This window comes from Diplotaxodon limnothrissa, unplaced genomic scaffold (genome assembly GCF_057381915.1).
Source record: "Diplotaxodon limnothrissa isolate DT_005_m unplaced genomic scaffold, D_limnothrissa_male_GT1.1 unmapped_scaffold_4, whole genome shotgun sequence".
NCBI lineage: Eukaryota > Metazoa > Chordata > Actinopteri > Cichliformes > Cichlidae > Diplotaxodon > Diplotaxodon limnothrissa.
The window spans coordinates 3,608,227-3,618,884 of NW_028188558.1; positions in this window are offsets into that span (position 1 = coordinate 3,608,227).

Sequence of the window (10,658 nt, forward strand, 5' to 3'; positions counted from 1 at the left end):
AGCTGCTGGCTTTGTTCCATCCCTACTTCTCCACTTCTCTGCTTCTCAGTTTCCTTTTTGGTTAGGTGAAGGTGTGTTTCAGAAGTGTGGTTAAAGGATTTCAGTATATTAAATAAACTAAACCTTGTAGTCTTGTGTTTGTGATTTCCTAAATGTGAGTATGGTTTAATGGGATCTAATGTGTAATGATCTCTCATGTAAAACTCCCTCTATTGTTTGTGAAAATGATTTGATTCAGACGCTGAGTGTGTGTGGTATTATATTTTTTTTTTTAAAAAGAGAAGAGTAGAGAAACTGCTCTCTGTGAGAGAAAGAAAAGGTGGGGGCTGTGTGTGTGTGTGTGTGACAGGAAGTTTGCATGCCCATATAAGGAGTGAGCACCCAGAGAGAAATGAAAAGGATATTAATTGTATGCTTTAGTGTGCCAATACAGGTTACAGATAAATAAAGGTGGACTTCTCTCAACCTGGAAGTTTGAGTACGGCGCCAAAACCAGTAGAGTAGCATAATTGAGAGAAAACAGGCCAGATTTTGGCTTAAAATTTTACAGCTTGACCTAGCACTTGTCCCCATCCGGAGAAGAAGCTCAAAGGACAGTTAATCTCCTGATGAAGACCAATAGAACATCGTGGACGTGAGAAGAATTTACAAGCAGCCAAAAGACAGTGCAACTGAACCGTTAACACTGAAACCAAACTGACATGCACTGTGAATTACAGGCTGGGCAGTTGAACGGTGGGAAAGCACTGGACACTGATTGTCAGATTTGCCATGTTTGGAGTAATCTTGAGCAGAAGGAAAATACTGAAGAGAAACGGAGAAGAAATGGACGAAAGCCTGAACTCATGATGGTGTTCAGTTCAGTTCAGTTCAGTTCATTTTTATTTCAAACATTTCAAACATGTGCCTTCACAATCATTACAAAATATCATTCCATTATTTGTTTGAAAAGGAGTAGGCTGAAGTATTTACTTATTTGTCCCTACCCCCTCAAGTTTTACCTCTCATTCATTTAATTTTTTTTGTCTTAAATTAAACAAACAACATATGAAACATATGAAACATATGAAGTAAAACAAAACATAACATACATAAATCAAAAACAAGAAATTAGCAAGCCCCACCAGAGTATAGTTTCTTTCATATGAAAAATACAGAATGTGTATATTTGCAGATACACAAGTTATGGAAAAACAACAAAACAAAACAAAACAAAACAAAACAAAAAACCCAAAAAAGAACCGCAACACCATTACCAGCAACATTACCGTCCTGGGTTAACCCCGTTTTCTTCATTCTTATACTTATTTAAAATTAGGTTTTTATATTTTACTTTAAACTGTTTTATGTTTTGACTGTCTTTTATTTCTTCTGTTTGACTGTTCCATAATTTAACTCCTGCAATTGAGATTGACATAGTTCTTAAAGTTGTTCTAGCACTTTGTATTTTTAAATTCCATTTCCCTCTTAAGTTATACCTGTCAGGGTTCCTGGGTCGTTGACCCAGTGATTTCAGTTTGTTCATGTTCAGTTTGGTTCGCCACATTAATGTTCTCACTTCCTGTTTCTTCCCGTGTCAGCTTGTCTCCCGTGTCATTAGTCAGATTATGTTCAGCCCTGTACTCACCTGTTTCCAATCATTGTCATCATCCACCTGTGTATTTAAGTTCCTCGGTTTCACCAGTTCTCTGTCGTGTCATTGATGTTAATGATGTATGTCTGATGTCGTCTGTATGTCCAGTCAGTCAGTCAGTCCTTAGTTCGTTCATTCAGTCAGCCAGCCATTTCCTCCCTCTGTACTGTTTGCTCACTCCTTCGGCAATAAACATCCACCTTCACCTACCTGCCTGTGAGTCCAGCGTTTGGGTCCTCCTCCTCTCATCCACGACACTACCCTTGACAATACCCACCTTCTCTTTCTATGAACAATTTACAGATTTCTTTGGGAAGCAATTTATTTCTTACTTTATACATTATTTGCGCTGTTTTAAGCTTCACCAAGTCTTGGAATTTAATAGCTTGCATTTTGACAAAGAGTGCATTTGTATGGTCCCTGTACCCTACATTATTTATTAATCTAATGGCCCTTTTCTGTATTATAGTTATTGTTTGTGTGTTACTTTTGTATGTGTTTCCCCAGACCTCTACACAGTAGCTCATATATGGCAGTAGTAAAGCACAGTATAAAATGTGCAGTGCTTTCTGATCCAACATATGCTTTGCTTTCCCCAGGACGGCAATGCCCCGTGCCAATTTCCCCCGAACATAAGTAATGTGTGGCTTCCAACAGAGCTTGTGGTCAATGATCACCCCAAGAAATTTTATTTCATTTACTCTTTCTAAATATACATTGTCAACACATATTTCTACTTCGATGTTTTTCTTTTGGTTTCCAAACAACATAAATTTGGTTTTATCTAGATTCAATGATAATTTATTTATATCAAACCACTTCTTTAGTATCGTTAATTCCTGTGTGATCATTTCCAAAACCTGTGGCAATTCCCCTCCTGAACACAGTATATTTGTGTCATCTGCAAATATTACAAACTTTAAAATCTCCGATACTCTGCAGATATCATTTAAGTACATAATAAACATTTTTGGACCCAGTACTGAACCTTGAGGTACTCCACAAGCTATAGCCATCAAATTAGATTTATATTCATTTATTTGTACATATTGTTGCCTATTCCCTACATAGCTTTTTAACCATTCCAAAACCACTCCCCTAAACCCGTACTTTTCCAGTTTTTTTAATAGAATTTCATGATTAACAGTATCAAACGCCTTCTTTAGATCTAAGAAAACTCCGAGCGCATACCTCTTATTATCCATACATTCTGTTATCTTTTCCATTAAATCTATCAGTGCCAAAGTTGATCTGTTGTTTCTGAACCCATACTGACTATCTGTCATTAATTCATATTTTTCCACAAAACTGTCAAATCTTTTTATGAAGAGTTTTTCCAGTATCTTAGAGAACTGGGAGAGTATTGACACTGGTCTATAGTTTGTAAAATGATGTCTTTCCCCGGTTTTGTAAATGGGAATAACTTTAGCAACTTTCATTTTTTGTGGAAAAACTCCTTTTTGAAACGACAAGTTGAATATATATTTTAATGGTTTTACGATACCATCAATAACTGTCTTTACCGTTACCATATCAATATCATTCCAGTCTGTACTGGTTTTGTTCTTAAGTCCTCTAACTATGTCATAAATCTCTTTCTCTTCCACTGCTCTTAAAAACATTGAGCTACTATTCCTTTCAATATTTTCACCAGTGTCCCTTTCTATTCCATCAACCTTTATTTCTTCTGCCAGTTTTGGCCCTATGTTTACGAAGAATTCATTAAAGCCATTTACTATCTCTTCCATGTTATTAATACTTCTTCTTGTCCCTTCTATAAAGTACCCAGGGTAATCATTATTCCTTGATTCATTTTTGATTATTCTGTTTAATACATTCCATATATCTCTTGTGTTATCTTTATTGTGTTCTAACCTTTTAATGTAATACTCTCTTTTACAGGATCTCATTATATTAGTTAATTTATTTTTGTAAGTTTTATACTTCATTTCAGTTTCTATTGTTCTCTTTTTTATGAATTCTCGATATAGGGTTTTCTTTTTTTTGCTGGCATTTTGTAGTCCTTTTGTCATCCATGGTCTTCCTGCATAGTTGTGTTTCCTATTGATTTCAATTACTGGGCAGTTTTTATCAAGTAATGTGTTAAATGTTCTTAAAAATCCTTCGTAAGCTTTATTAACTTCTGTTTGTTCATATACAATATTCCAATCTTGCTTTAAAAGTTACTTTCTAAGACAATTTAAGGTCTTCTCTGTTCTTATTCTTTTGTAAATAATCTTATGTCCATCGTTGTTCACTTTATAATGGCATTTATAAGATGCAAAGACTGGTAAATGGTCACTTATATCATTGATTAACAGCCCACTTTTTATCTTTCCTTCTATTATATTTGTAAATATATTATCTAATAGAGTTGCACAATGAGATGTTATTCTGGTCGGTCTTGTTATCAGTGGAAATAAACCGATGCTGTACATGGAATCAATAAATTCTTCTGTACTCTTATTATGATTTGGATTCAATAAGTCAATATTAAAGTCCCCACAAATAAACATTCTTTTCTGATTTATATTTGTAAATAAGTCCTCCATATTATCCTTAAATATCTCAATCTTAGATCCTGGTGTTCTATATATATAACTGACAATTAGGTTTTTCCTTTTTTCTATACTTATTTCCACTGATAAACATTCCATCACTCCATCAATAACAGTTGTCATTCTTCCCATTCTTTTGTACTTTAGGTTTTTATCAATGTAAAGTGCCACCCCACCTCCTTTCTTGTTGATCCTGTCTACATGAAGGAATTCATATCCATTTATTTTAAAGTCTTCTTCTTTTCCAGGAGTTATCCAGGTCTCCGATATGGCTATCACCTTGAATGGCTGTTCAAACTGTGTTATGTAGTCTTTGATGGATTGAAAGTTTGCATATAAGCTTCGACTATTAAAGTGAACCATTGTTATACCCTGTTCTACCTTGAATTCCTTTTTAAGTTGCTCATTTGTATAATAATTGCATTCATTTGTCTTATTGTTAAAGAAATTACAATCAGGATCTATGTTGCTGTCATACATCAATGTCTTATTTTCAATATCTATATGAGTTGTTAGTTGAAAATTGTCAGACATCTGCGTTGGTTGTGCACTTGGACGGTCACATCATATTTAGCACTGCTTTGCATTTATCAGTTATATTTTTCTAGTTCAGTCATCTCTTTGATAACTAGAACCTTAGTCTGCTCTGGTGTTCCATTTAACTTAATGAATATTTTACAGTCTGACGTCCAAGTTGACTGTATTTTCTTCTGTTTTCTTAATATTCTTGCTTGTCTTGCAATGTCTGCATTTTTCTTGATTAGGTGTTCATTTAAATAAACATTTGTACCTTTTAGCTTTCTTCCTTGCTTGAGCAGTTCTTTTTTCTGTTTTCTATTAACAAAATGAATGATAATGGCAGGAAGAGGATGGCATCCCTCAATATTTTTACTGTCCATTTCTATACCTTTGCTTTTAAAGAAGGCCATTACCTGCTCTTCCAAAGAGCGTAGCTCTTGCTCGGGTGGCTCCCCTCTCTCTGATGCTGCTACCCGTGCGTATGTCTGATGCTGCTACCCGTCCTGTCACTATCACATCATTTACTCTTGAATATTGTTCCAGATCTGACACCCGTCCTTCCAGCATAGCAATCTTCTTGTCCTTTTCCTCGCTCTGCCTTCTTAGTTCTTTAATATCATCCATTAAATTGAGTATCAGTTTTTGTTGTTTTGAAATTGTTGTTATTTCTTCAGACATAAAGTTTAGGGATCTCTTTATGTCCTCCAGTTCCTCCTCATTAACGTTGCTCCTCTTAGGCGGCATCTTAACGGCGTTAAGGCCCGCTGGTTGCGAAGCACCCTTGAGGGTTGCCGAAACCCGGCCTGTCCTGGCAATTAACCTCGCTGGTTAATTGCCTTCAACTCCTGGGTTTGCTTTTTTTAGGTGGCATTTTGAAAATGATGAGATTAGTATTTCCTTGTGTTTAGGGATGTCCACCAGAAAACTAAAGAGGTAAACAAAAAGAAGGTAAAATAAAGAAAGAAAATAACTGACAATTACATGAATGAATGGAAAACACACATACACAAAGTGTTATATGTGAAATTATTTCTGGAAAGAATCAGAAGTGAGATAGTTTTGAATTAAGAAATCAGTGAAACGATGCATGAATTAAACCTGATTATAACATACAGAGGCAATGAAGAAAGCAGCTTACACTCACTGATCATTAACAAAACACATACAAAAGCAATGAAGACCTGCTTACACTTATACACATGACATAAGCTGGTATTTCTGACCAGAGAGAGGGAAACTGGTAGTTTAAGTGCTCATGATAATAATAAAATGTCTCAGTTGTGTTTCTTCAGGTGGAAAATAAACAGACCTGGATCGATTCTCCACATGCAGCGGTCGGAAGAAAGTTATAGGTCAACATGATTGGATATGTTAAGGCAAGTTTCTGGTTGAATTGTTCACAAGCGCCATGTCTCCATAAACCTGACAAGTGGGCCCTAACTTCTGGCTGAGAACCAGGAATGCTGTTGATAAGGTGGGAACTTAAAATTTGGGTTAGCAAATTTGGGAAAGAAAACTGACGGCTTAAGTGGAGAAATGGGCAGGAGTCTGAAACACTGCAAAAGCAACATATGCAAAATCACTTACACAAGCAGAAAATGCATTAACCTTACAAGGACAAGCTCATAAAGATTAATGCATAGACATTGATTAAACCTGGCTAAGAACACAAACATACGCAATGAAGAACAGCTTGCTGTTTGTATGAGTGATAGAATGGTGTGAATGTTTAATAAAAACACTTGAGTATGTTGAATCTAGGTATGTTAAAGTGCATAAAGGGGGGTGATTGTTGTGTGCAAATTGTGTGGTTTTAACGAGACTTTCGGTGTATTGAGGAGGTGAAATTATGTGAGTTGACCTGGGAGTGTCAGGACTGTGGTGGCAATACTTGTGTGTTTAAGGTTGCTGAGGTTGTGGTGATGGGTTGATTCTGTCAGTGAGGTTCGGGTTGTTGTTGTTTTTAATAGAGGGAGTTTTAGGAAACATGGACATGTCTGGGAGGGGCCCATTATTTTTGTAACAGTGCACTTAGAGAAAACCTGTCAGGTGATTTTGTTTTGTGTTTTCATGAGCTAATAATCAGCTCTCTTTTTCTCATTTTTGTTCTAAGCAGGCCTGCAACAGTGAATAACAGCGCTGACAAATTCTCGGGAAGAGCAAATATAAGGTGGGCTTTCCAGATTTCAACTGGCTGAGGAGAAAGCTACCTGTGGGGATCTGTCCCTGTCTAAAAGGATTGTAGCGATTCAATCCAGTCCAAAACCTAAGGAACTATTTTCCTATGGAAAATAAAAATGAATGAGCTCATTTTGCTGAGGGTGGAGAATCTGACGCGGGAGGCTCCACTGTTAGCAAAATATGGTGTGACTGCATGTGAATGTGTGATTGGATGAATAAATGTGGACAAACAATTTGTTTTTACCAGAGAAAGTTTCTGTTTTGTTGAGTGGGGTTAGATTATGGGATTATAGTACATTGTTGGGAGAATGCCAAATGTTAAAGGGGGTATGTGTCAAAATAAAGGAAATGTGTCAAAATAAAGGGGGAATTTAGGGTTTAATAATTTAATTGTTTAATAATTTAGGATCATTGTATGACTTTTGGGTTTTTGGTCATTGGATATGGTAAAACAGAAACTGTTATTTTTATGTTAAGGTTAAAGGAGTAAAGTGAACTGAATCCTGTTTAGTAGATACAATGCCAGTGGTTTTAAAGCTGTGTACAAATTTTAGAGGGAAATTGTGGGACACGGTGACAAAAAGATATGCTTTGGGGAAAATGAGTGAGGGTTAAAGAAGGAGAACAGGTTTGATTTCTTTTTTGATTTCTAGAAGTAGTGGTTATAATGTAGGCGTACACATACAGATATTACATAGATTTATTTTTAGGATAAAGGGGAGAGCTTATAAATAGAAATGATTTTTATATATATTGCATTTTGTGCCTTTAAAAGGAGTTGTGGCTCAATTCGTCTCTTGAGGGTCACGAGCCTTTGGCTAGCGCTATGATTGGCCAATCTACTGTGAGGATGATATGAGTCATTGAGGGATTGCACACGCTTACAGACACAGAGTCCAGAAACACACATGAGAGCATTGATTCCAGGCAAAAGGCCTCAAATTCGTTTAGCTTTTAACTGAACTTAAAGAAGGACCAAAGAGGAAGGAAAGCATATATTTTGGTTACGTCTGATAAACTAGAATTAGAAGGTATTTTTACATTAAAAGGAGCCAAATGAAATAAAAGAGTTATATCAAAAACAGGTTATAACATAGGAAATGTGAGGTTAAAGTGAAGTTAGTGCTAACACACAGGAGTTGTTTCTAGGCAGCATTTAGCTATGATGAAATTTATGCAGGAGTAATTGCTTACATGCTTAAACTCAATTGATTAGAGTGGAAATGGGGTTTTGTTTCCTTGGCAGAAGATCTCTGGACCACAAGAGGGCTGCTTTTTATTTAATTTTGTTTTAAAGCTTTATTTTTGATTTTTGATTTATATTTTGAACAGTGCACTGATTTTTGTTTGTGAATCTTTTCTTCAAGCAGATGTGCACATCGGAAATTACAAGCGTTACACGTCGGCGAGAAAATTGTTGTAAGTGAGTTTCTCCACATTAAAATGGGCTCTGGAGAAAGCCACTGATTGGGACAATTAGAAATGAGAGTCCCTGCCTAAGAAGGATTCAGTGAGGTAATCCGATCTAAAGTTCTTGTTTTTCTTTTTGAAATGACGTCATTTTGCTGAGGGCGGAAATCTAAATGCGGCGATGGTTTCCACTATCAGCAAAGAAAGAATGGATGAAAGACTGGAAATAAAAACAAACGGACTGACTAATAAAAGCTGACAAGACTTGACCACGACTCAAGGTTAACCTCCACCTAGATAGGACAAAAGGGTGGATGGATTTATGTGTTTCTTTCTACAGGAGCAGAAAGAGGACAGCGACATCTGAGGTTGCATGACGATCTAACTTTTAAATGCTACTTTCTGTGTTTGTGAAAGTGTGTACACACCTGCGTTAACAATCTCTTTTAACTTGACAAGTGGTTGATGTTTGCTAATAATGTTTTCCTACTACAGGATTTCTGGGCTTATGTGTGAAGAAACGGTGTTTATAGGTTATGAGTTGGTGATGCGATTAAACTGTGGGAGACACATCCTGTCTTGAAAACAGTGTGATTCTTTTTACAGGAAATGTTTTTACAGGACCTCTGGAAGGTGGAGGGCGGACGCCTAACCCGAGATGGTCAAATGTGGTTTGTTAATGTTGGTGTTGTTGTTGTTAAGAGGGCATGTGGAGGATTCAGTGGAAAACAGACAAGGGACATGAGAAAACAAATAACAGATGCAGTTTCTAGGGAACAGTTCAATATGGCGCTTATAGGGATAAAACGAGTGGAGTGACATTGCTTAAGGGAAGTCACTGATTAAATTGGGGATAAAATAAATTGCGGCAATAATAGTGATTTAATGATTTGGGAAATCCTGAACATGATACTTGTCTGTTGTGCTGAATACTTTAGTTAAATGAGTTAGAGGAGCTTAACATGTAACTGCTGACTGATGTTTTTACACAAGGTTACAGGTTGGCGGGAGATTGTTTCAGAGAGAATGTGTAACGTTCTTGTACAGGTCTCAGTAGGGAGTCAACCTGTGGGAGGAGGCCAGGAAGGCCCAAGAGGAGGCGGCCCCGGAAGAGAGCTTACTCGGGATAAGCTCCACCCAAAGTAACACGGGGGGAACATAGAGGCAGAATAATCCTCTCCCCCTGTGCACCGGTCCTCCCCAGTAGTCCACCTGGTGGAGGCGAAGACAGAAGAGGAGCGTCACGCGCCAAGTATCAATTCATTCCAGGCTCTAGTAATTTATAGTTTAAAGGAAGTGGAATCGTTTTGTACGTTTTTTACTTTTATACTCATAACCTTATACTCTTATCACGAAGTTTAAAGTAAAAGTAAAAGAGCCTGGGAACACTGATCATGAAATTGTGGGAAAATTGGAAACTAACGGGGGTGTTGGGGGTGATAAGTGTTATAACGTGTTTGTTTGTTTGGAGACAAATCCTGGTGGAGGTTGGACTCGCAAGCGAGCCCAAGAGGAGGAGTTGTCAAGAAAAACATCTTATTTTAAATCTCACTGTGTATCATTTACATGCACTGTTATTATTTCATCATTACTTCATTAGTCTGTATCAGTTTTATCATTAAATATTATCATGTATCATTTGAATTAACATTTAAATAGATCAGTTAGAAACCACCACCATGGCTGTGGTTCCAGGCGGACCAGGGTCACATCAGGACAGTTGAACTCCTTTTAGCCTGGAGCTACACTTTCACAAAACTGCACAACTCATGTACACAATTGATTAGATTCCCAGAAACATGAGTGGAGACATCTGGAATCAGTCTGGGAACGGGCTTGTTGTTCTTAGCCATAGAAGGACACAGAAGGAGAGAGGGGAATTCTTCTGGAATTCTTCTGACGTCATAATGACTATAAAGCTTTCTGTCTTTGTGCAGACGAGGAAGAAGTCCGGCTCTTCCCACACTGTACTGTACTGTGTGTTTTTAATAAAATAATTTATTGACTCACTATGGACTTTCAGTCGTATGTCTCTTCCTCAAAATTCGAACCACGACAGCATCTTTACAGGTCTACCTAAAAAATCAGTCAGACAACTACAGCTCATTCAGAACTCTGCTGCTCGAGTCCTCACTAAGACCAAAAAAGTGGACCACATCAGTCCAGCTCTGAGGTCTTTACACTGGCTGCCTGTCCGTCAGAGGATAGACTTTAAAGTTCTGATGCTGGTCTATAAAGCTCTGAATGGTTTAGGACCAAAATACATCAGTGACCTCCTGACCCAGTATGAACCTTCCAGATCCCTCAGGTCATCTGGATCCGGTCTTTTATCAGTTCCCAGAGTCAGAACCAGACAC